This window comes from Chroicocephalus ridibundus, chromosome 10 (assembly GCF_963924245.1).
Source record: "Chroicocephalus ridibundus chromosome 10, bChrRid1.1, whole genome shotgun sequence".
NCBI classification, from domain to species: Eukaryota; Metazoa; Chordata; class Aves; order Charadriiformes; family Laridae; genus Chroicocephalus; species Chroicocephalus ridibundus.
The window spans coordinates 16,809,736-16,837,274 of record NC_086293.1 but is presented as its reverse complement, the minus strand read 5'-3'; the positions used below and the strand labels follow the sequence as shown (position 1 = coordinate 16,837,274).

The 27,539-nt window shown below is 48.7% G+C and overlaps 1 protein-coding gene across 3 annotated transcripts in view; it reads right to left on the bottom strand.

The window, feature by feature from the left end:
- PRICKLE2 (prickle planar cell polarity protein 2) overlaps positions 1 to 27,539 on the bottom strand; it is a 110,322-nt gene that overhangs the window by 68,612 nt on the left and 14,171 nt on the right. Inside the window, exon 1 of one of the 3 annotated variants that reach the window (XM_063347682.1) lies at positions 13,261 to 13,281. The exons of the other annotated variants lie outside the window; for them this stretch is intronic. The gene's annotated coding sequence lies outside the window, so the exon portion shown is untranslated. Of the gene's footprint in view, positions 1 to 13,260; positions 13,282 to 27,539 lie in introns of those variants that run through there. 3 annotated transcript variants of the gene reach the window in all.

Here is a 27,539-nt window from a genome sequence, read left to right as displayed (position 1 = left end):
CACTTACGTGAATTACACAAGTTTCAGCCAAGAGGCTCGGTACCCCGCCGTGCTGAGCCATATAATTCATTACAATTAAAAGCAGAGAGCGAGGCAATCAGGCTCGCCCGACGCTCTGCTGGTATGGATTTGCTCTTCCAAATGGTTTCCAATTTGTCTTTGCAGCGGCTCAGCCTCTCGGGGAGAAACCCCGCCAGTGTCTGCCCAGTGCTGCCTGGGGCTGCTGCGCCTGCATCCCAGGGCAGCCCGTGCCCATGGGCTTTGCCGGCTGAGAAACCGGCTTTGCCGAACCCACGGCACAGCGGTGGTACCCCAAAGGTGTCCCAGCCACAGCTGCACCATGCCACCAAACCAGGACGTTCAATTGTACCATCAGGGTGAGGGCAACACTCGCCGCAACCCACCTTGCAGGCAGGCGAGCCCTCCCTGGGTGCAAGTTATATCCATCCAGAGCATCACATCCTGACAAAAGCACTTCAGTAATAACGCTACTCAACAAAAGGACCCCCCAAATAAGCACGTGCATCACCCCAAACTGCAAGGCAGCATCTATTCCCCAAGTCTCTGCCTTTCTTATTCAGTATTCATAATATGCTAAGCTATTAAACTATCCTACGGAAAGCGCCGCGGCTTACAGTGCCGCAGACAAGTGGTGTTATCATTTGGTATTTCTTCTTTTGTTATTACAGTGAATCTTCCTACACCTCTGAAAATAATCCAATTATTCCTTACCACTGGTAAGGTCACCGTCGCTTTGAACAGAGATTTGGGTAATACTCTGATTACTCTTAAGCAAATATTGCTGGGACTTGGGCAGAAATTTCAGAGAGATTGAAAATCCATTTTACTGGAAACCACAGATGGAAAAATATTCACACTCTAGAGGATCTAAACAACAAAAAAAAGGTATAATTTCTCTGCCTTATTAGAAAAATATTAGTTTATCTGGAATCAACTGCATAGATATATTCAGCTATTAAAACAATATATAATTTCTCATATCATATAACCTTCAAAATACGGCAATCATCGAGTCTTTATTAAATGTTCCCATACGGGCTCCAAAAGGTATTGAACTACTTAAGCGCAATATATGGAAAACAGCAGAAGGTCTGTATCACTTGTGGGAATAAAAGAGCTCCCAGAGAAAAGCAGATCTCAAAGATCGATCTGTAATAAGGAAAAGGAAGTTAACATCCCTTACAGCGGCCTCAGAGATAATTTTTCTGCATTGAGCCAACGAGATAACAGCAGAACCACATAAAATACAGATGATGCCAAGAAAAGGCGTCTATTATATTTCTTTTGGTGCAATTAATCACGGGTTCTTTACTGTCAAACCATCTTTAGGTAATGGCAAAAAAAGTGAAAAAAATACCCAAGCCTTTTTTTTTTTCCCCCCTTAAGAAGGAATTAATCATATTGTCACCGAAAGATGGTTTTTCTGACATCACTTTTCTTGTACTGGCCAACTGATATTAAAAACAAAACACTGCTAGGGCTTGCTATCCTTCTGCTGAAGGAGAGGTAGGATGCTCAGAATTAACCCCTGAGTGTCCTGCCAGGTGGGAACCTCTCAGTGATACCACCAGAAAACCCAAACGGGTGTCTCTGCACCGGGGAAAGGATGGCAAATGCCAACAGCTCTGGGGCTGCCTGACCCACGGACGGCTTCTTCTCCTCCTCCCCTCCCTGCACCGACATCGCTTGCTGGAGAGCTTCCCCCCAGCATCCCACGGCTGGGATCTGTACCAGGGTCCCGGATGAACCCCCACTCATCCTCGCTGGGTTTGGCACTGTGACACCCCTATGCCCTTTCCACAGCTGTATTTTTTTCCTCCCCATTCTTTCAGACTCATGAGGTTTCCAGCATCGCGGGCGGGATGTCAGAGCCACTGGTGTCACAGTGCCACACGGGTCAGCCCATCAGTGACAGCCAGTGACACGCCACCAGGGATGGGTGAGTGGGCAGAGCGCTGTCTCTCTCCTAGGAAACCTGCTCCGTCTGCCTCAGACACACCGAAATCCCGAGGGGACGGGGAAGAGTTGAAATCACACTGAGAATTTAAACACCGATTTAAAGTGATCCCCCACTGACCAGGCAGCCAAAGCAACCCGTGATGTCCCCTCAGTCCTCCCGATGGCTTCACGCACCCCAGCGAGCTGCCGAGTTGCTGTAGCCCAGTGCAGGGCAAGCCACGGGGCTGGAGAAGATGCCCAGCACCACCCCAAACCCTAACCCTGACTCTGCCCTGCTTGGTTGTGCCTCCTGCCTTCCCATCTCAGACCAAGAAGGGCACCAAGAAGGCTTGGAGAGCAGGGGACCACGGCTGGGGCAGCCTCTGCCTAGAAAAGATGTCCCGGGGACAAGGATGCCCAGGGGACAAGGCTGCCCAAGGGACAAGCAAGACCACTTTCAACGCTCATTACCCACTGGACAGCTAACGAGGTGCCGCAGGGTGCCCAGACACCTCCCAGCATCGGCCTCGCACCCCTCTCCCCGCAGCCAGGAGGCAGCGAGCGGCCGCACGGGGCACGTTTGGCAGCGGGAGGCGATGCTGATGCTCCCATCCACACACTTCAGATGTTTTCTGTTTTGAACCCCAGCCCCGGTGCCTTTCTCCCGTTTGCTTCTTAATGCTTTACTCGTTAATGCCCGCAACCCACCCTGCAGCACAGACACCTGCGCGCTTCTAATTGCTCCTGGATTGCCTTGATTAGATGGCTTTCAGGGACCTTTGACTCTTCTCTCAAGAGGTAACCAAGAGACGGGCCGTAAGCGAACGGTGCCAATCCAGATTGCGGGGCTTTATTTCTTCTTGTACATACACAACAACACACGGCTCGGGCTCTGCTTTGATCTTCCCTGGGCATCCACCGTCTTGTGAAATCGGAGAGCGAAGGGTACAAAACACCGTCTAACAGCTACGGCACTTCCGCCGGGCTGAAGACTCATGCCCTGTGTGATTATTCCTACAAAAACATAAGTAAGCCGCAAACTAATCCTCCCTTTTTTGAGTAATAACAATATTTGCATATTTCTTTTGCAGCACGGGACCTGTTAGTTTGAGGTTGTTTTGGAGAAAAAGCAGCAGCCTGAAAAACTGAATATTTAACAAATAAACTGGGTTTGTGCCTTAGGAAGAAAATTGGCTATTTTAAGCATGTTAGATTGTTAGGTTAAATATCAGGAAACACAGAAAGAAAAATACACACAGTTTTGTGCTCCCTGTTAACGGTATTAAAACCCAGCACACAGGAAAGCCTGCGGGACAGGATTTTTAAAACCATCCTGCGAGTTGCAGAATAACCTCCAGGTTAAAAGTGCATTAAGATAATTATATTCAAAACATCCCTGTCACCTGGCACAGTCTTGTGCAGTGAGTGAACTTGTGCCGGCACGAAAGGCGTCCGCCTTCCCAAACCCACGTCCAGGGATGGGTTTTGCTCCCAGTGAGTGAACAAAACCAAGCCGTGCCATTGTTTTGCTGCCAGCTGCAGAAACAAGTCATCCTGGCCGCCTCAACAGGGCCAGCGCCGGCACGGGGACACAGGACCAGCTGCTGTGGGATGCAGGATGCAGGTGCTGTGGGGGAGCCCGGCATCCCCAAACACCCACGTGGCTCCTCGCAGCATCCCCTGTCCGAAAACCAGCCTGGGTGAGAGAGGCTGAGACCTAAGAAATGATGGATGGTGGAGGAAGGAACAGCACCATCCGAGGAGAGGCAGGGAAAAAAGCAGAGCCAGGTACCAAGCAGTACCCATGATTATCCTGGCACGGCACAGCCTTGATGCTGGCAGGGTTTTCAAGTAAAAAAATAAAAAAATTTAAAAAAACCCCACACCCAACTCAACCGGCAGACCCCTTTCTAACATGTTTGTCACAGATTGCGGAGGAGTATCAAAAGTACAGTTGTGTTTAATATTGTCAGTTCACAAACAGCACCTGACAGTGCCCACTGGGTACACCACCTCCCAAATGAACTGTACAATCGGGAGGACCAAGAGAGGTCCGTTCCACTCCCATTTGCACCGCTGCTTTTAACCAGGGCTGCTTAAATGACAGCAGCCCGGGGAGGCCGGCAGCACGAAGAGAAAACACTACGGGTGGATTTAACGCAGAAACCCAAGACGGCTCATTAGTGCGGAAGCGAGTGCTGTCAAAGAGCTCCTGTCTGCACCAAAGCACCGACCCGGCGTAATTGAGCCCAGCTATTTAACCAAGAGTGAACGAGACTTTACCGCACGGCGGCGAGACGAGAGCCTGATGCAGACCCCGTTCTGCAGGTACCACGGCAGGGACGATGGTGGCCCTTGGCCACAGCGGCAGCCCGGGGTGGCACAGCATCCCCACGCAGACCTAACGCAGCCTGAAACAGCCAGCAAACACCACGTATGGGGTTTTTTCACAAATCTCATCAAATAACCAGTTGCACGGAGCAAATGCACATTGAGGTAACGCCACTCGCACTATCGAGGTTCTCATCAGGGGCGAGCATGTCATGAATCACTGCTGAAGCCAACATTAAAATGATATTGATGTCAAGAATCCCAGGCGTCCCATTTGGTGCTCATATAACATATGGCACATGTGAATTTTACAGCTTTTGTATTAATCTGCCCACAATGCCATCACTTTGCAAGATTTCATGAAATATTAAAATTGCCGAGGATAATTTATTTTACAACTCCAGGCAAAGGCCCTGGGAACGATGAGAACCTCCCCATTAAACTCACACAGGTCTGTGACTCGCAGCCCTAATATCTCGCATCTGTTTGCCGAGTGAGGGAAAGACGCGATGTCTTTCAACTCGGTTATTTGATGGATCGGCCTGAATTTGCTTATTAAGGTTTCTACAATCCATTATCACGGCAGGAAACAGAGGGAGGGATGATAGACCAGGCATGTTTATCAAACCATGTGAAGTCCAGAGAGACACTCAAAACAAATCTCTACAGCCGCTGCAGGAAAACGCCAGGCATCTTTATCGACAGCCCAACTGTGAATTGCACAGTTGGCTTTGAAAAACCCAACAGAAGGCTATGACATATAGGGACAGTATAGAAAAAGACTGGATTTTCATCTCTTATGATAAATATAGAAGCATTTCTAAAGGACTCTGGTCACCTGCGCGCAAAACAGTATTTAAGACATCAGCAGGTGGTCGAAACACTCGTGCACCAATGCACAAACCCAAGCAGTAACGGATGGTGTTAGAAAGCAGCCGGGGCCAAGATATTCCCTGCTGTAATGATTACTGTAGAAGAGAGTGATTTCTGCAATACGTATCAGGAAGATTCGAAGCCAACAGCTGCTGGGAACTTTGAACAACCACAGAATTCAACAGTAAATCTCTGATGAATGGATAACACCTTGCAAATCTCTTTTCAAGAGCAGGGAACGGTATAACACTAGTGGCCTGTTGCAAAACTACGTGGGCACAAGATATAAAGTCAATATTTCAACTAATTAATCACAAAAAAAGAAGGGCTCGTGGAAGGTCCCTCAGTCCAGCCTCATGCCCCGAGGGGGAGGTACATTGAGCGTGTGGGGAATCACGGATGCCTCGGACCTTGGCTATGTCCATGCACGCAGGAAGAGGCAGTGGGAGAAATCAACTGCAGCATCCCATTGTCATGCACCAGGTCGTGCTGACGTCCGAACAAACAGTTAGTAATTCCTGTGCCTTAAACACAGCACACACGAACTTCTGCAAAACTTATTACTCCCTTATTTCTTATTGCAAATTGAGCTTATTGAAACCCTCCGAGCCTCGCGACCAAACAAATCATCCTATTAAACATGAACTGAAGGGAATGGGTGGAGATGCATCTGCTTAAATGAGAGCACAATTGGTCGTTACTGAGCATGCAATCATGAAAACTTGAGTCTGTATCTACGGAGATGTTTCCCATTAAAAAACATCTCGGCAATACCAAATACTCTTGGACTGCTTCTCCACAATGTAAAAAATCATGTGCAAAAGTACGTTCTACTTCCAAGACACCATAAACATGAACAGCAGAAAAACAGCATTACGAAAAAGGAATTTCAAAGTTCATGTTACTGCCCCAAATGGCTGCACTGTAACCAAATGCACAAACAGCATCATCCGTAAAATGGCCATCATCTGCCCGACAGCAGCCTGCAGTCAAAATCGCAAATGATAAGGACTATGATGATGATAAATGAAGTTGGACCGACCACGGCAGCGCTCTGAATTACACTTTGATTCTATTATTTCCAGCTCCCGCAGCACATATGCTAAATATATTGAGAACTTATTATGGTGGCATGTGGATTTGCGCATGGATTTCAAAGGTATGTGGATTCACATAAACAGAGTGCGAGTGTGTGCTCGCTCCAGCCAAGACACTCATTTATTCTTCAGATGCATTTATGGGTGGGAACGGGTTCATCAGCATCGCTGCTCGGTTCATCCGTAATTAACATCTGGATGCCAAAAGAGACGAAAGCTGACACAAGGCCCGAGCCTTCCAAAACTTTGCAAGCTCTCTGGATCCTAGAAAACTGAACGCAGAATTAAGTAAGACCTCTCTCAATCTGTAAAGGAGAATTTTCATTTCCAGTTTCAACATGTGCTAATTGTACAGACGCGTTGGTCCAGGGTGTTGACCCAACACCGCAGGTGATGAGGGATGACCGAGCAGATGGAGTGATCACCCAGCACTGTAGAAACAAGGAGAGATTTCGCTTTAACAACTCTTTTCTGGGAAATGACCAAGTGGAAACAGTCCCATTAAATTCAGGGGGGCTGGAAAATAACAAAAGATGCACCACCAAAACCTGACAAGGATGCAGACGGCCACTGCAGCTCAACTGCCTTTCTCCCACTGGTGCTCCTGCGTGGAAGCTCATTGGAGAAACATCCCCTGAGGGATAAATCAAGCCCCTGTTCATCACACCCCAACCTGGGGCCCTGCCCTCTCCCCAGGGCAATCACGGCGCTCAACTGGCTGGGATGCAAAATTTTAACTGGAACCAAAGAATCCTGAATTGGCTTCACAATTTTGTTTCTGGAAACCTCAGAGCAGTTCTGTCCTTCCTCCTTAGACAGCCCCATGACACTTGTGTATGGTTTCATGGAGTTCCCTTGCTTTTACAGGTCCATCAGACATAACTAAAAGCAGGAAATGGACAAACCCACCTGGGAAAAGTCATTAAAATACTTGTAACATTCCCTTAAACATTCATTGTTGTACTTTATTGGAGGATACCACATGATCTTTGCATGCTAAGTTCTCTGGCAAAGGAAACAGTCCTGGTCCTTCCATGCTTTAATGCACAGCAAAGTGACCTGGATCACCACGTTACACCTGTGCTGAGAAATAAGGGGGCATTTCTCCACGGTGCTACCCCCTCCTCAGCTCATTTCCCCTGGGAAGCCTCTCAGCAGAGCTGGCTGTCCCCAAGCACAAGCAAAACCCCACTGCCCATCCTTTCTGGAGGCTTTCTTCAAGACTTCGGCACCAGAGGGATGGCTGCTGTGATTTAATCCAGACAGGGCTCCCTCTTACAGCACTGCTTTTTCACTGCACCTCCACCAGAAACGTATCGTGCCACCATGACTAGGCTTACGATGCTTCAAAACGATAGGTTTTTTTCCAGAGTTACTGGCTAGGGTCTAAATGTTTAATGGCCCAGTGTCAAAGCCTCGGCCACCACCTTCGCTCTCAAACCCATGGCACGCACCGGTGAGGTGCGATTATCCACTGGGATAACTGAGACACGCAGACATGATCCCTGCTAACACCTTGGGGAGATGCGAGGTTGAAGCTGGCGGACAGTTTGCTTCCAAGTAGCTGTTGGAGATGGAGGTGAAATGGCCATGGAGCAGCAGAAGCTGCTGGGTAACTGTGCCGAGAGGGCCGCCGTGCACCTCCCCTGCCAGCTCACGGCCACGCTTTACTGCCAAGCAACTAGGGATGGATTTCATCTATCATAAACATGCTTTTTGTTTGCAATCTGAAGTAACGATGCACAATGCAGCAGACTCTGCTTTCACCAGTGCTTCTTAAAACCAGGGCTGAAAGAGCATTTCAGCTTATCCTGAGCAGATCTGCCTTTTGTGCACTAGGCAGGATGTCAACACAGGACTTTTAGATGCATTTCATCCCCCTCAAAAAAGAAAAAAAAAGAAAAAAAAAGAAAAAAAAAGAAAAAAAAAAGAAAAAAAAAGAAAAAAAAGAAAAAAAAAGAAAAAAAAGAAAAAAAAAGAAAAAAAAAGATCAACCATACTGCTTTTGGTGACTTAAATTTCAATTAAGAGTGATGGTATATGAATAAACCCAATTATCACCTGCCAAAATCCAAAGTTTCCTACAAGGAGGGTTTCAGCAACTGAGGAAAACAAAGCCTCACTTGCCCTTAGCAGAAGGATGCTCCGCCTTTACCCTCCCAGATGTGCTGGACATCTGATATCACAACCACAATGCAAGAAATCAACATGCATGTTATATATATTGCCTATATATATATATACACACACACACATTATATATTTATATCAATGCTCTGGGTCTCCAAAGGGACAGGACTGTAGACTACTCATCTACAGCAAAGCTTACGTGTGCTATTTTCCACGCAGCTCACGCTTCCCATCTGCCTAGCGTAACCATCTTGGGTGATTTAAAGAACTGAAAAACCTTCCCACAAGACTGAAGGAGCGCCAGCGAATTTGTAAATACCTCGGGCTCCGCAGTAGGCTGTTAACGTTAATACAGGGAATCTGTTTGATGCAAATGAAAAAAAAGAAAAAAACCCCACTCATTACAGAGTTTCTTGTAATGACAGCGCTCAAATATAACCACAACAGTCTGCTTTTGATTAGAGCAAGCCATTTAGTGCTGCCGTTGTTATTTGTTGTTTCTATGGTTCCTTGGTGCGCATCACTCTTCCCAGACAAACACGGAGAAAGGCTCACGTGCTTCTTCATGGAAGTAACAAACCCTGCTGGATTTCAGCAAGGTCGAGACCCTTCACCCTCCTTCCAGCTCCAATATAGTTTTCCCCATGGGTTTTGTTTCTTTTCTTTTCCTTTCTGGAACAGGAGTGGGGTTCCCTTACACAATCATCCACACTGGGAACTTCCCATGTTCTCCTATCCACTTCCAGCGGAAAAATGTTCCCATTTTTATTATGTCTGGGAAAAAGTCATTCCCGCCTCAAGAATTGTTTGGGTTTCACTTCAAATCAGTGTAGTGCCACGGATGCCAAAAAAGGGCCCAGACCTCAAACTAAGCACGTGGTCCCCATCCAGCTGCCTCCAAAGGGCATCACCTACACGGACGGCACGCAGCAACCCAGCAGGCTGGCAAAGCCACCTTCAGCCACCACAGAAGGACGCTCTTCCTTCAAGCCTTCTCAACCTGAGGCTTATTTTGACTTTTTTTTTTTCTTTTTTTTTTTTTAAGAAGAAAAAAACCCCCACAACCAAACAACAAAACAAACCCCTCCAGCAATCTGTCAGGTCAGAGGGTTAGAAAACAGAGTCCGACTTTAATGAGCCGATGGTGGTTAAGGGCCCCATAAGCACGTTGCATGCCCAGATTTGCGACCTCAGTTCCTCGGCACGGTGCTTTCCTCTGGCTGCAGCAGATGACACCGACCACAGAAAAGCGGCTACACAGCTACGGGGTCAGTCCGGGCAGTATTAACGAAGCAATATAGATGATAAGAAATACAGCCAGTGCCTGGCTATACTGTATGCTCGGGGGAACCGGACTCTCATTAAACAGCAAAATAGTGATCTATTGTGTAGGACGCACGTCTGAAGGAATGGTTTCCAGATGGGACCACACCACTCGTAAACAGATATTGCGAAAAGCTTTCTTTTTAAATAAAATAGAATAAAAAGAATAGTATATATACACATAGCGTATCTATAGTACACATGGATATTGCTTACATTTTTTCCAAAGATATTGTATAACTGCCCCCCTTTAATTGGTGCCTCTTGTATCTAGATTCCTTCTTTTGAGCATAAGGTGTTTTATCGACCCAGAATGGCGCTTTCTACCTTTGAAGGGGAGAATTTAAATGAGAATCACCACACCTTGCTTTTGCCCCGCCAAATACTTCTCCCAGCTCTGGATGGCTGGGATGGATTGGGAGGCTGGAGCTCAGACAGCAAGGAAAACAAATGTAAAGTTGTTTTAATTTTTATAGTACTTCCATGTGCAGTACATAAACCCCTATTCAGAGTAAACAACCCCACTGCGGAGCTGGAGGGGGGTGATAATCAGACTACACAGATCTCAATAAATACGTCAAACTATCAAACTGTCAGACCTGGCTCTTTCCTTTGCTATTTGAAAGGGACCAAACAAATGCTTGGAATTAATAAAAAATCATTTAGAAAGGCCGTATAATAAAGAGGCGGGTAATAAATCACGTTAGCGAAGCATCCCAGTACAAACTGGCACTTGTGTGTTGGACGAATTAATCTTGGGAGAAAAACTCTGTTCTCCACCCCTCTGTAAACGTTATTAAAAACTTGTTTAGTCACCATTGACATAATTGTTCCCAAACCTGTTGAAAAATTTCCTGCACGCCAGTGATTGAAAGAAACGTCCACCATGGGCTGCAATTCCCACCAGGAGCCCCCTCGGGTTCCCGTGGGGCAGGTTACCGAATCCCCGCTCCCCCCGTCCCGGGATGCCTGGCCAGAGGCGCAGGGGAACCAGGACAACCAACAGCCAGAAAACTGTTTTACTTATTATCACAACTCCAGCATTTGACTTCTACTCCGTTTCTCGCATCTGTTTGCCAAATCCAGCTATTTGCTTCATTTAAACATTTATTTTCCTCTTCGATATAAACAGTTTATCGCTGGAGAGCTACTCTACACCAAACGAGGGCTGTAAGCAATATTCCACCCTCTTACTTATGTAAATACCGTTTATTAACGGCAGGCACAAAGCGCAATGCCTGAACCGAGGCCTGTGAAGCTTCGCACCCACGTTTCAGCAGAAACACCTGAGAAACGTGGGAAGGTTTGCTGGAGTATAAACCAGAAGGAACCCCAGCCTCCTACCGGGGAGCTGCCGGAGCTCCGAGACAAGGCTCGCCGTGCACCACAAGCCACCCAAAAAGGCAAAGCCATTTTCTGCGAGTCCCAACTGGTTCTCAAAGGGCACATTTTTTTCTGAGCAGAAATGTCAGACTGTGGCAAAGTCGGCACAGCTTTTTGCTTTGTGTCACCATTTTATCCCAGAGTCAGATGGAGCCTGGCAAGAGGAGTCGACTGAAATGACAGCTAAAATATTACGGCAAGCGATTTGGACCCCAGATCAGCTGCTGAGGTGATGAAAAAGACTATTCCCCAGTAAAATGGCATTCCCTGAACCACTGACCGGGCAACTGATCCAAATTTGATACCAAAACTGAACCAACACAAAAAAATCCATATGAAAAATAATTTCAAGACCTGTCTAATCCCTGTTTACATCACTAATGACTCCAAACTCTTTCACCATTCACCTGTGTTACTACTTCTGTTTGTCAAATATTCCAATAAAGAGCTTTTTGTGTGTTTTTCCTGTTTATTTCTACTTCCTATTTAGAGATTTCAGACTTCAGCTTTGAACATGGGCTCCAGTTTGCTACTTTTCATCTTCCAACCAAACTGACTTGCAGCCGATGGAAATCGGGCAACCTCTACCTGCCCCTGGGCAGAGCCCAAAGTAGGGTGCAACTCCCTGGATAAACGCCCGGTGAGTCACTTCGTTCCTGAAGCTGGGTGCAAGTTAATTAATTGAGTGTATCTGTTCCTCTGTACGGTATTTATTCGATGCCGTCTCCCCAGAAAGGCTGGCTGCCTCGCCGTTGCAACATTCAGATGTTAGAAGTTCATGAGCCAGAATCGGTAAACATGATGCAATTATAAAAATAAGTTGATGTGGAAAATCAACTTAAAGGGTCCTCGAGAGAAAAAGCGCTTCTAGATAAAATGCCTCATAAAAATGCATGTAATAGCATCCTGGCTGCAGCGCAGCCAACAACCCGGCATCACATTTTACGTCGTACTGGGCAAATTACACCCTGAGACATCTCATTCCGCCTTTCCCATCACAACCCTAGATCAGCCGTTCACAGCCCCGGACCCGCTCCCACTCCCCAGGCCCCTTTGAGCAGACCAGACCAGACCAAGCACGGCCTTCAGGGAGACAGACAGGACGGGGCTTCTCCTGTCGTGCTTCTTACTGTTTCCCAGGGTTTCTTTTTGATTTTACTACCACGTTAATTCTCCTAAAATCCTATGATAATCACCCTTAATCCAGCTGCCAGGATCCCAGCATTTGTTACCTTGCCATTTACTCTGACTAAGGTGTGAAGCGTCTTTATCCCACCAGAGTCACAGACAGATGAGTTTCTAATTGCAGAACCCTTCCCAGGTTCCTTGTTTCTACTTGCAAAGCCAATTCCCACGTGGGAGACGAGAGAAAGCCTTTGCACAAACCCTGCGCTTTCACACGGTCAGCACATTTCATTGTCTCTCCTGGCAGCTCACAAAACCACTGACCACCAGGTTTACCGCCCGCCTGCAAGAACCGACAAGCAAGGACAGGTCTGCTCATCGGCGGCTTCTTCCTTTTTCAGAGGTCCCTAGACATTTGAGTGGGCAAATCTCTAATCCCGTCAGAGGGCTCCTCTGAATCACAGCCTCTCACTCACAGTCTGAGGTCACCAAGACACATTTTTGGTTGCAAGACCGTCACTTCAGGATGCTCTTGCCCTGTGTCTCCACCAGTTGGTGCACAGGCTGAAGGGAGGGCATCTACACTGCAGGAGAAAGCCCTGCTGCGAAGCAGGCACCATACAAATGTGCGCCCAGGGTGATATCTTCACCCTTAAGACCTCATAACACTGTTTAGGAGAGAACAGGTTTATATTTGGTTGCAAGGCATAACCCCAAAAAGCAAAAGTGGTAAGGAGCGCTTCTCTTTCTCTCGCGCCAGCACCTTCTAAAAGGGTTCTGCGAGCACCACGGGGAGCCTTCCCTTGCTGGAGCCAGGATTACACCCTCCTCGCCCACAGGTCGCCCGCAGGAAGAGCTGGCAGAGCGCGTGCAGGGAGACATGCCGATACGATGATTATCTGATTATTACAGCCACGTAGGTCGTGTTGAAGTGTGACCCCGGGGGGGGCCCTGGGGCAAGTGCTGCAGCAGAGCAGAAGGTCCAGGATCTCCCAGTGGAGAATCGCCTCCATCCCCCCTCCCCGGGCTCCTCACCCACCTCAACTCCCAGTGCTTTCCTCCTCCTCCTCCTCACGCCAAGGAGTCACCGGGGACTGGGGACATCTCCTTTCTCCTGGCTCCAAGCGATGAAACAAATGGGCTGAGCGTTTGGGCAGAGAGCTAACCCAGCGCTCACGCCAACGTGTGCCAGGCACCATGGCAACTGGCGCGTTGAGCTAATTACATCCAGCCACAACACTTAATAACGAGTTATTATACTGCCTTCATTAGGAAGCCTTTGGCAGGCTCCGTCCCCGCTCCTGCAAGGGGAAGGGACCGCTCCAGCCATCGCTCTGCAGGGCTCTTCCCACCCCATCCTTCCAGCAAAAAGGGCTTTTTTGGTGACAGGTACCCCATCGGGCGATGGAGTTGGCACTGGCAAACTCTCCACCACTCTTCTAGGAAAAACTCTGCGCCAGGAGAAAAATAGAGATGGGCAGGCTGGAGGGGTGATGCTTCCCCTTGCACCTCTTTGCCTCTCCCCACCCCGTGCTTCGGGCACCTCGGCAAAGCATCCCACCCGCCGGGACCCTGCTCGGCCAGCACTGTTGCTGCGGGTCTCGGTGTGTGGTCCCTGTTTAAGCACCATCTGTCTCCAGTTTAGCACAACAACGCTCCAGCCCCACCAATTAAAACAGGCTGCCAGAGTTAAATCCTGAATAAACGCAAAGTTAACGAAATGATCAGCAGTGAAGATAAATAGTGCAGGGATGGGTCAGACTTGGGGGGGGACCCGGAGAGGCCGGGGCAGCACGGGAGGTGAGGGCAAACACCCCAAACTGACCCCAGGCAGGGCCAGTCCCCTTCCCGGCCCTGAGAGTGGTGACAGTGACATCAGGACATCGCTCGCTGTCGGTCTTTAATGCAGACTTAGCTGTTCATTGACACGAACGTGCTGTGTCGCACCTCGCTACCCCAGCATCACAACAGGGAGACTGCGGCAGAACATCACAGGTGAAAACGTGATTTACTGCATTCCTCCTGCCCTGACTTAGGGGAAAAGCGCTGTCAAAATGCAAATCTCTGTTTATTTAAGGGTAAAACAAGTTGAAAGGCTGAAACACCAGATCCAAGGGTATCCCCTGCACGTTCTCCTCTCTTCACCGCTCACCAACAAGGAAGCCAGCAGCAACGCAAGGCAATTTAAAAGCAACATAACCATGTGTGGGCACACCATGAAAGCGCAGCCCTGGCCTTCACCACATTAGCAGAAGTGACCAGAGTGATACAACGTGAAACAACGCCCTCAAAATGTAAATAGGGAGTGGACCATCTGCATGGAGCTGGGAGATGAACTTCCCAGCATTCATCATCACGCTCGTGTTACCATTTGATGTGGTTTCCAGAAACCCTTAATAAAATCCAACACGCAGCTGACCTCGATTATTTTCTCCCACTTAAAAAAAAATTAAAAATAACCCAGAAACAACAGTTTCATCCACAGTTTTGTGAAGTCTTGAAAAGAAAAGTAAGGGGTTATTAAAACGAGTAGAGGGTGATTCGGGCTTACAGAGCCAGAGATAAAGAGAGCGTGTTACGCAGCTACAGCAAAGCGCTGGGCACCAGGCTGACCTGCCAGCGCCCCACCGTCACCCAACCCCTGCAAATCAAGTGTCATCTGCGAAATATCAATTGTCATGTGCTAAAGAGTCTGCAGAAGACCACACTGCACTCTGCGTACCGGAGGAGTCCTAAGGCTGCTGGCATCCCAGCAAACTCTCCGTGCTGTCAACCCTCCGTGCGCTAGCGTCAAGAAAATGCTGGTACGTTGCAGGTGCTTGTGCAGGCGAGGACACTAACATGCTAAAGCATGGACTTCCCATGGATGTCAAGACCCTGAGCCACTCAGCACTTGGAAAGGTTTAGATTAAATATCAGGAAAAAATTCATCACTGACAGGGATGTCAAGCATTGGAACAGGCTGCCCAGGGAACTGGTGGAGTCGCCAGCCCTGGAGGTATTTAAAAGACAGGTAGACGTGGTGCTGAGGGACATGGTTTAGTGGTAACTTGGCAGTGCTGGGTTAACGGTTGGACTTGATGATCTCAAAGGTCTCTTCCAATCAAAACTATTCTATGATTCTGTGAAACCTGTCTGTGGTAACAGGAATGATCTCCACGAAGATTAAGCAGTGGTGAAGCAGCGCTGAGAAGCAACAACTTTGCCAAAGTACCACGGGACCTATTCCCAGCTGGTGTCATTGAAGCAAGCAGGAGATGAACCTGACAGTCTTTACTCGAGCGAGGCTCCTCCGACAGCCGGCAAGACGTCCTCGTGCTGCAGAGCACGGACGGCGGGGAACGCCGAGCCAACCCCTCTTGTGCCTACAGGCATCTCAGCACATGTTGGACTGGTCAGTGAAGGAACTGGACCTGGTCTGGGGTTTGTTGGGAGTGCATGGAAAGTGAATTAACCCTCGTCTTTCTTGTCCTGTCATTACCCCTCCTCCACCCACTGCCAGGTCCTGGCTTCTGGGATTTGGAGCACGTGAAGCTCCTGTGGTCCCCACCATCCAGGCCACAACCTTGTGTGCCCGTGGATGGGAGAGCTTTCCTTGGCTGTCTCCACCAGCACAAGCTCTGGATGCCATGCGAGAGAGTAGTAAAAACCCTAAAGCACCCAAGCCCGCCTGGATCCTCTCCATCTCAGCCCTCGTCCACGTTGTACTGGAGAACAGGGCTGGATGCTCCCAGTGCCTGCATCCCGCCCTGGCTGCATGCGACAGCCTATTTCATACGCCGAGCACTGCAGGTCCTGCCTGCTCTCCCAGTACCACCTCTACCAAGGATTTTAGGAGATGCAGGAGCTCTACAGATGCTATTAGAGGAGCAGTCCCCCACCACGCTGTCTGGCTCGCCCCATGGCCCATCTGCTCCATGGGCAGCACAGGACACGCACCCTTGCAACGGCGCAGCCCACCAACGCCACTGGAGATGTCCTGCTGGCTCCGGTGGGAACAGGACCACATCCTAACCCGGGGGATGCAGGTGGAGGCTGCTCAGTGAGGATGGTTTAGATAAACAGCATATAAAATAGCGGAATCCTGATTTCTGTGCAGAAATGTATCTGCTTGTGTTTACCACCCACATACTATTTTATTAAGACATAATCTCAAACAAGAATTGTTGCCATTGCTGAAGTTTATTTTAACATATGGCTAACTGAGCCTAAGAAAAACATGTAAAATACATTTTAACGTGCTATTCTTGCCTAATGGTTTTTATAATTTTTTTAATGCCCAATATATATTTATACATTCCAAACACAGCGGGGGGGGGGGGCATATATGTTAAAAAATTATATCAGTCACATGGTGACTGCTAAATGAAAAAAGTACTGTGGTTCCTTTGTATTAGTCCAAAACTGCTAGCGCTGTTTTAATTTTCAATAGGCGAAAAGGTAATTTGCGGTTTCATAAATCCTGTTCAAGACATCGTAATTCTTACCTGGTCACAGCTGTCAGGCATTGATACGCTATACCATGGTGAGGGGTTTTTAAAACCAGAGATGGATGCCTTGTAAAAAAAGCCCGAGGCATTTAGAAAGGCAGAAAAATTCTTTCAGTCCAGAAAAAGCCCAGTTGAAGTCCTGGCTGGGGTTAGCTACTTTTGCTACAGTTCAAGAAGGTACTTAAACACACGCTTAACATTAAGCATTTCTGCCTTTGATAAACCATCCGTCGTATGCAATTTTAAGCCCACGATTTGCTACATAATCACGGCTATCAGGACACCATTAACTGGAAACCGTTTGCAGAATGAGTGTCTCCGGGGTGTCCGGCTCGCTCATCCCATTTGCACGCACGCAAGGTGCGGGCACCCATCCCGCTCCCGCAAACAAGAACGTCCTTTGCTTCCCCACTCACAACTTATTCCCCCAGGCCTCAGAAGAGCATCTGATGGCACTGATCACCCCCTCAAAAGTGAACAGCAATAATGTCAGGTCATCACTGCAAACCAAGACTGGGCCGGTGAGGATGGAAAGGCATTTCCAGGCGAAAGCAGCCCCTCCGGCCGGGTTGTTCAGCGCCGCTCGCCCCACTGGAGGAGCATCCCCATGAGAGACCGATACATCCCACCCAGCCAGAGTGATGCCCGTGCCTTGGTGGGTGCAGCCCATGGAGAGGGTCCACAGAGCATCCCAGGCTTCCCCTGCCGAAGCGGCTGAGCTGCTGTGGCCCTCTGACCCTTCACAGCTTGGCTTACCATCCGTACGATGCAGATATGGACCCAACCAAGGGTGGCAATCATCAAATCATTTGGAAAAGACCCTTAAGATCATCGAGTCCAACCATAAACCTAACACAATGAGCCTTGATCCTGCCACAAAGCTATTCTACAAGAACATGCCAGCTGTTCCCAGGTGGAAGATGAGCTCCCAACTGATACGCAACCATCCCCGGGACTGGAAAAAGCCCTTGTCACAAGCATGGATGAAGTTACACCAAAAACACCCCCTCAACAGTCCCTGCTTTTCATGCTCGGAGGGACACGGTCCTAAACGTATTTATCCTCATGTGAAAGCCCACTCTGCAGAATTTAATTGGATATATTCTAAAATATCAGCTTTATTTCTCCACCAATAAACCAGAAAGCCACTCTCTCACATGTTTATTTGAAATAGGGATTTAGCAAGTATTAAATGCTCTCCTCTTAGCTACTGTTCCAGGCCAGGATTTAAGTATCTGTGTTATAAGACGAATTTCAGTTTTAAACCACGGTAAGCACATTCTAAAAATGGAATAAAATAATCAATTCCATGTGCAAATCTCTGCCCCCCCGGTAACTCTCCTGACCCAAATACAACCGATGCTCTGACCTGCGCGGGACGGTCCCCTCGCCGTCTGCTTAAAGAAAAAGAAGCCAGAAAGCCAAGCCAGAAAACACTACCCAATTTTTGCAGTTTTCAGCTAATTTCCCCTCAAAGGACAGATCAATGAGGAGGATGAACTCTGAGACCACTCGCAAAGGCCACTTTGCACACACGCAGCACTCTCTATCCGGTATTTACATATTGACTCGCATCCTGTTTTGATGCAAACCGTAATGCTACTTCACCGCTGTCTGCAAAACCAGCGAATTCCAGCAGATCTGGCAAAACACTTAAGCCACCGCTCAGCTTCCAGCCCAGCAGTTGCTCAATGGGGCTATTCACGGGCCCTGCACAGACCTTAATCCTTCCCGCACCGAGCGGTGCTGAGCTCTTTTCCTGGCTGCAATCCGGAGTTCCCGGCAGGAGATATTTTCACCCCTGCCCTCTGACTTGATCTCCTCTCTTCGTGCTGCACGTGATGCAACGGCAGGAAAAATAAAAAAAACCAAACCAAAGGAAAATCATAGAGAATGCAACGGCTTTGATTTGTTTTCAGTGTTGGCCTGAAGGCAGCCATGGTTCAGCACAAGTAATGGGCAGCAAAGGATGGCATCGCTGATCCCAGCCTGGCTCGGATGCAGTAGTACTAGTATTTCGTATATTCCTGGGACACCACTCATACAGAAAACACTCAAGATTAACCTTACGTCAGGTATGGGGTTATCATTTCATGATATGTCTTTTTCATTCCTATTTTTTCGAAGAGAAGAAGAAGAATTATAGCTTTCTACATCCAGTGAATCAAACTCCTTATAACTAGGGCTGCTGGTTTCCACGGTAACGAGGATCCAACTCCATTTTTATGTGAAATGAAATAAATAAATAAATAAAAGAATAGGTGCGCTCCAGCTGTCAGTGTGGTCTGGGCACTGCGAGCCAGCGACGGGATGGGGCTGTAGCCGTGGCGGAGCTCAGCAGTGCTCGGGGCAGATCCACGCTGCTCCCGCTGCCACCACGCCGGAGGAGGGATGCACATCGGAACACTCCACCTCCGTCTGGCCAAAATCATGGATGTCGGCAAGAGTGAGACGGGGACTTCTCCAGCCCCGGACACCACCCCTGCTCTTTCTGCAAGGACAGCATCGCCCACACCCTCCCCCAAGGGCTCCAGCCTCCTCTGTGATGACTTCACCTCTAATAACAACTTCCAGCACCCCGCGGACTCCAGAGGAAAAGAAACTCAAGTTATTTTTTCCTTTTACAGTGCTCTTATTTTAAGAATTTGATGTGGGTGTAAAAGAAAAAAAAAAAGACACACCTATCGTAGCTGGAATAAAGCACCGTGTCTATGATGTGACTCTGGCAAGGATGGAAGTGAATCACAAGAGTATCCATGCCGACTTTCTAAAGCATTAATTTGCCTGGGCCAGGCTTCCGTGACAGATGTTGCTGTTTATATATGTAACTTTGTGTTGCTTTTTCAAATACATGAGGAAAAAAAAAACCCAGCGATATAATAATCCTCATCGGCACGCACGCACTGCTCTGCGCATACGCGTCTGTGGTACTGAGGATGAACACATGCGAAAAATAAAATGCCCAGCGAACGCCTGCTGGTGCGGAGAGGCAGGCGCTCAGCAGCATCGCTGCCTGCGGGCAGCTGCCCATCTGCCGAGGATGCGGGTCCCCACAGCCCTAGCATCGCTGCAGACCTCGGTTTGGGGAAAAGAAGGAGGATTTTTACCAAAAGTGGGTGATAACCAACCATGCAGATACGGTCTTGGTGTCAAAGCGCTTCCAGCCTACCACGAACTCCACGAAAGCCACGTGCATCAGGAGATCGATGTCAGCATCGACTTTCTCCATCAGCTTGTGGCAGATAACGACGACGATGTCGCCCGAGCCCCATTTGATTTCACAAATCAATACTGAGTGCTTAAGAAGGGAGCTGGCTGGAAAAGGCTTTGTGCACGGATTTCCACGGGGGAAATAAAAGGAATTTTCTGTTGTAATTTCAACACTGACATTTTGAACGAACAAGCCCTTTTCTTTTGTCCTCCTTTCTTGGAGATGCCGTGGCACGCACACAGGACACGGGGCTCAAGGCTTCCCCGGGCCAGGCACAGGGGAAGCAGCATCTCCCACAGAGAGCTGTGTGTCCCCAAGGTCCGAGTCCCTTGCAGAGGAACAGGGTAGAAGAATAAAAATAAATGCTGATTACAAAAAGCCACCACTTTTGAACGAAGGCCTGGGCACCTGGAAAGCTGAGATGACCGCAAGTCCACAAGTCACTTCGCCAAAATGTGGACCTGGATATATTCTGGGTGGCTTCTCCCTCTCCTTCGGCTTCTGGCAACCCAGTGCCAAAGCCTGTCCAGACAGCAGCTCCAGGGACACTGGCTGATGGGACAGCCCCTCTCAACAGATAGATTTTGTGCACCCATATAATCTAGAAGCTCCCAGCCTCCAGCTGTCACCAAAGTTTGGGAGATTACTTCCACTCAAAGCACCATGGACTCATGCAGTCCTTGTTTCCTTATGCTCCAGTGCCCGATGTCAGGCCAGAGCTGCTCGTGCAGTCAGACAGCCTGGTTACATCCACAAACCGTCCCTGCGGACAAGGACGGCTCTTGAAAAAAGCAAAACCAATTATTTGCACAACGTTGGACAGAGGGTTGTTCACTTCTGCTGAAGAACGCCTGCGATTTTTAAACCTTTTCCTTTCCCCGCTTTACCTTCAACCAAGACACTTTTTCCTTATCAACTAGGAACCATAATTAAAAATAAACACGTAAGAGAACCAGTTTGGCTGTAGTAAATCTGTGACCGCTACTTACCATAAGCCAAAAGGACACAGTTATGACTTGCTCGAGCTTCCGTGTGCTGCTTTGAGAAGTAAGGTGGCCATCAGTGTGGCCCTGGGGCTGGGACAGACCTGTGAGCAGCCAGGGAAGGTCTCTCCCTCTCACTCCTGGGTTTCCCCACCTGCAGGCTGAGGATGGTGTGACCTGGCCAAAGGAAGCTATCCGGGTTCACGGCAACCCAAGTGATGCTGCGGATGCCAAAAGTTCATGTGGGCTCAAAGGAAGAATGGACAAGTCACGGGGCAGAAAGGCATTCGGGGCTACCAAATACCTAGAAATCAACCTTGTCTTAGAAAGTCCCCGAGCTGGAAATACTTCGGGAGATCATTGGAGAGATGTTTATGCTTCTCTCCTCTTCCCAGCGCTGCCGCAAACCCTCCTGTTTAGCTGACTCGCCTCCTCCTCTCCGCTCTCAGGTTGTGCTCAGCTTCGCGTTCCAAGAACCAGAGCATCTCGTAAAACATCAAATTACTGTTTGCTTGTCTGTTCTTTTAGTAGAAGGAACAGAAACGCTACATTTGAGGAGTCATCCCTTTTGCTTCCAGACACTCGTCGGACCTGTTTTTCCCCCCAGGCTTCACCAGGTTACCAGCACCAAGGAAGTTTTGCCAAGGAAGTTTTTCAACCTAAGCCTAACATTAAACAAAGCTCAAATTCACGGGACCCTCTACATAAACCCAGCAGGGACGGAATGTGGCATGAAGCGTTTGCAAAAATCCACTTCGGAAACCCACAGAGGTGCTTACAAAGATATCTATCCCGATCAAAGCGATTTATATTTTTCACGAGTGAGCAATTCACTTACTAGGACAGAGACAAATTTAATTTTTAATTCAGTCTCCGTCAAAACAATATTTTCTGGTTGCTATGACAGCTGAAAGGAAAACCTCTCACCTCGGCGACGGCCAGCTAACGGCAGTGCCGCGCGTCCCCCGGCAGCAGGAGCGCGGGCAGGGAACGCAGCCATGTGCATCATCTTTGGCTCCCAGTGCCTTTGATTCAATGGGGATTTTTAAGAAGCACATACCGAAGCTGAGGACCAGAAAGCCTCTTTGGAGAAGCTGAGGGGAAATAGCTACAGAACATGGGAACTTCGTAAAGCCCACGGGACCGGCCAAAGCCCCCGGGATCCTTCCACAGACCCCCCTGCTTTCACACCAGGCTCTGGGGACCAGCTGCCCGGCACCATAACCCGAGCGGCACCTCACACCCAAGATGCACAACGCTGGGAGGGGGGGAAAAAAAAAAAAAAAAAAAAAAAGACATCTGCTGACCATCAGTAGATATGGCCGGAGTCCAACAACAATAACAGAAAGGGCTTAAATACATAACCGTTTCTTCTCCTGACACTCCTCCTCCATGGCTACCAGCCTCGCAGCGCTGAAGAAGTGCCCTGATGAATAAATATCTCCCTTCCCTTAGCAACAGTTAGCAACAGTCAAGTTGGTTTTTTTTTTTTTCTTTCCTTGCTCAAAAGAAACACATCTCAAGCTAACACAGACGATTTAAACGGCAATAAATATAGGACGTGGGTGTAATCAAAAATTGCTGAAACGCAAATCACACTTTTTAGCCTGGGTTATTTTAAAGCACGAGCAGAGCTGCCAATGATCCGTGGAAAGAGCGCGCAGAGGGCTGGAGGGGAAAGGAAAAAGGCAGCAGGATTTTGGAGGAGGACAGAAAGATCCTGCCCATTCCTCCTGAGCAAAGCCCAGCCCAGGAACAGCCACGATACCCCGACATTTGCCTTGAGCCTTCACTACAACTTGAGTTTCTGCAGCAGATTTCTCTGTCTACAAACTGCAAAGGTCGCGTACAGTCAAAAATCTGTTAAATGCATAACCCCGGCGCACAGCAAACGTATTCTTTTTGCAGCTCTATTCCTTTAACAGTTCATTTAAGACGTCTGCCTTGCATTTTTCCATTTGGTGTTGGGAAAATGTTTTCTTTCACCTGGCGTAGAGCCCGATTCAACAGAAGAAGAAAGCCCTCCCCGTTTCCATGGGGCCCTGCAGTATAAGACATGGGACTAACTTTACCCTTAACTGGGCACCTTCCAGCTCTGTCAGCAGGTACTTCATCCCCTTCCCTTTTGCCCAGGCTCTTTTCCTCCCCTCGCCATTCAGAGGATGAGTTAATCTTTTGCTGGTTCATGTTGCCCTTTCTCTGATGCTACCAGCAAGGGCAAATCCCCTACCACCACCCCTATCATCACCACCACCACAACCACCATCAGCACATCACCATCACCACCGGTGCCCATGGGAGCCCTCTCCCAGCAGCCCTTCCCCATCCCACCTCTCCAAGCCTTGGTCCCAAAGAAAGCAAACCTCTGCTGCCACCATTGCAGCAAAGTGCTGTGAGACACGGGTCTAGATGGGGTTTTTGGTGACACTTCACTGCTCTTTCTCCACCAAGAGAAATATTCCCCATTTCCGTACGAATTGCAATGGCTTAAACAACGGGAGTCATAGCTAGACCACAGGTATCTACCCAAAAGCGAACAAAGCCAAATATTACCAATTGCAAAACAAAACCACAGCATAGTCCTGCTGATAATGTGCTGCTGGCAGGGGGGGAATGGGAGGGCCTGGCAGCTCCATGGAGAAAACCAGCTCTTTGGAATGGTGGAGATGGCGGGGAGATGGTGATGGAACCAGGCAGCTCCAACACACCCAGATTTTATTTCTCTAGAGACCTAAAGAGATAACAGCGTTTGCTTCCTGCTGTCTGACTTTTTCAGGATAAAAGATTGTTTCAATTTCATTTATTTTTATTTTTTTAAAATTGAAGCTGGAGATGGCAGAAGGCAGCTCGGCCACCGAGGAAGACCAGCTCCCCCGGCTGACACTGCGTAACACCGCATCCCCTTCTTCATCCGGCTCTGTTCCGATAATGGATGCCTATCAGGTGCTTTTCTCTAAATAGCTATCGACTTCAGAGAAGGAGAAGTCCTCGACTCGGTGATGAACCAAGGGCTGATTCCCACCTTACCCACCGCCAGGACAAGACACCGCGCTGGAACGCACGTCGTGAGGCCGTGCGCGCTGTACGGATTTGTAGCTAAAATGACTCAGTAGAACGATGCCGGCTGAGAATTGGGCTGCTTCGTGTTTATCTATAATATGTAGATATTTAAATCCCTAAGCCTGAAGTAAAATAATTTAGAAGCTCCAGCTATAAAAGATCTGCTCCCAAATCCTCATCGCTTTTCAATCCTAGTCTCCAACACATTATACTCTTTCTGCATTTAATGTGCCCTTAAGGTGGGGATTAGGTAGGCATTTGATTATGTCTTTTATGTTTATAGCAATTCATTCCCAAACCTTTACAAACTTTAATTAAATGCTACATTTTTACTGCCTCTTCCTGCATTGAGAGGGAGCAGCAGAGAAAAATCTGTCCTCAAACAAAATTTACATTTCTAAAGGACCTTTTTCTGTGCAAGCACCTCGGGGCTACTGCATAGAATCATCCTGAGCTGCCTTAAGATGTATCAGAGCAGACATCAAAGCAGCTCTAATACCCAGCCTCACGCAGACCCGCAGACAGCTGAGATCACTACGTTCGTAAGCAAGAAATAAAACAGCTCCTGCCAAAACCAACCATCGATCCCCTCGAAAGGTGGCCACGGGAAAAGCGAGAGCGGCAGCCAAACTCCAGCAGTAAAACCCAACCTTTGCCTTGGAGAAAGCTCGCGGGAAGGGGCCCTGTAGCCAAAAGCGTGGCGGTCGGCACAGCGCTTCATCCAGCCCCACAACCTATTTTTTGAGCATCACTATCCACGAAAGGAGACACCGTCGTGTTCCCATGAAGCCGAAGGGAAGCTGAGCGAGGAGGAGAGCTCAGCACAGCCAGCTCCCCACGGCTGGGAATGACCAAGCCATCTCCAAAGGTAACCCTCCTCGACCATAAAGACTTCCAGAGATTGGGAAATGTAATGCCATTTCTTTAAAAAGAGTTGCTGCAGTCGGGGTCAACCCATCCCTGGCTCGGTCAAAGGCCACGCACCGGCACAGGTCGTCATTTTGCAAAGAGGACAGTCTGAAATTCGTCACTGTTCAGTATTTAGGAGCTGAGAGACTGGATTTGAAGCCAAATTTTAATTGCGGGTTGGAAATGGGGAATTTGCCCCATTTTAAAGTCTGGGTGCAGCGGAAACTGCTCTGAGGAGCTGTCAGATCAAAAAGACGCGGATCTCACAAGATTAGCTGAGCTCTGCAGCTTTGCCCTTTGGGGCCAAGGGAGAAGAATGATATCAAATTTTTATCAGCTAAGAAATTCAAGCCTAGCTTGAACACCACCACATCTCTGCAGTCCATCGGAATAAATCCAAACCGCGCGGGGAGAATAGCAAAAAGATTTAGTTAAAAATCTCACAGGTCGGGCAGCATCAAGGTCGAAGCTGCAGACACTCCTGTGCACAGATGTATAAAATGTTGAATCGGTAGCAAGATCCCTGTTTTCTGCTTTCCTGCAACTCCCTGCCTGTCCCTGCAATGGTATGAAGGGGTTCAGCCCCCAAGGATGCTGTGCCTCGTTTGCTCCCCATCCGACGGGCTTCAGAGCAGTACGGGGAGATGTGATCTCCGCAGCTGAGGACGGTGTATGAAATCCACCCAAGCTGGCAGGGCACCCGAGCTCCATGCCCACCTCAAGCCCTTTAAACTGCCTGGGGGGCAATTAAATCATTGATCAGCCTCGCGCTTGCCCTCTGTGCTGGGCTGAAATTTCACTCGTTGGGTTGCCATGGTTAGAAACACCGCGTGTGCGCGCACCGTCCCGCTGCTGCAAACGCATCCATCGCGCACATCCAAAGGGCTTCACTTTTCCTGGATTGCACAAAGGCGTTTATCAGCGAGAACCACGGTCAAGCCAAATTTTGGCCTTCTAGCTGCAGCTGTTGCCATCAAAGAGCATTCAGAAGATGTAAAGTTGTATTTTACCTTGCCTAAAACGCCCCGCAAAGGCCGGATGGTTTTTATTCGAAGGCTGTCATCACAGGTCTCGCACTGGAGATCACTTTCCAGGTCCCTGGGAAATTCATGGCACGTCTCCCAGTGACTTCCCCAAGGCTAGGGTTTCACCCCAAACTCGGAAGGGCTCAGGCCAAAAAGAAAGCTTAGACAGTCACTGCGTGCGCTGGAAGCGAGCGGCTGGAGCGGAAAACCAGCGTTTAACAGCGCTAGCAGCCCTGCAAAATTTTACAAGACACAACCCTCACGTTAGAGGATCCATTTCTTTCTTCATAAAAATATATTGGGCTTTTCCACAAACTCCGTTTATTGGTCCATTTGGCTACTCGCTCCTTTTATGAACTACTCGAGTTCCCGGATCATCTGGAAAAGCCCAGGAAGACGGCGGAGCGGAACCACAAGGATGTGCTGGCCGTGGGTAAGGACTTTCTCTGCTGCCACAGCTCGGGCGCCCCGGGGAAAGCACGGAAGAGAAAAGCCAGCAGACGGGGCAGCTGGATTTCATCACCTGGAAGGAAGCACCCAGCATCTTTTTAACCCATTTCTTCTTACTGTCTACAAGGTTTTGGATAGAAATACCTCCAAATCTTTCACCTCAGCTCAAAACCCACTTGGCAGCAAACAGGCGGTTAAGACTGGGAATATTTTCTTACCAGCCTCCTATACCTCTTCCATGGGGGTCCTTTAATGGCTACAGTTAAAGAGCAATCTTGCACGGAGGTCCACACGCTAACATAACAACATATTTTAACTGTGTATTTAAGCAGTTTCATTTCTATTGACATTGGCTAAGGTGAGCCCTAAGGTCTCGCCGGGCTCCAGCACAAGGCTTGGGCTGCCCAGGAGCGCAGCCTTTCCAGCTACACGTTGCCAAATCTCCTTTAACGACAACAAGCTCCTGCAAAACATTTCATAACCAGCATTTCCCGAGGAGCCGGGTGCCTGGAGCGCTCGGTGTGCTAAGTCCAGTGCTCTGCGGCACGGTCAGCGCTGAAAAAGGACCGGTGAAGCCCTACAAGAGAGGAAAAGCCGAGCGGCACGAGCAGAAACGTGCCCGGCTCCACACATCTGCTCCTGCCCAAAAACCTGGGGCAGAACTGGGGTCCCGCAGACCTGGCTGTGGCGTAGCGTCTTGCTTTTTGGTCCCAGTCCCAGAGCTGCAAGAGTTCATTCCCAGTAGCATTCTCCCAGTACCTCCCAGCCCAGCCGGGAGCACCTAACTGGAGATGCACCAGCCCAGGCAGGAGCACCTAACTGGTCACGGCAGCACCAGGCTCTTCTCACAGCTCCAAAAACCGCAATGCCGGAATCGCCATAATGGGACAAAACATCCATTCCCAGAGCTCAGCTCCAGCGAGTCCTCCCGAAAAGCAATTATCCAGGCACATCAATATAACAGCATTTTTATCCTGGTGAGAAGGTGCTTTACAGCACGCGGGCCAGCTTTTACCCTTGAAATTATTCACGTATTTCATGTCTTAGCTGTACCAAGCCAGGCGAGGGTGAAGACTGCTCGCGACAATCCCGCGGAGCGGCTGTTTTAAGCCCTGCGACAAGGAGCTCGGCCGCCCTCCCAAATAGCAGGGGCTATTTTAAAAAAAAACCAACCAACTCTTACTATTGTA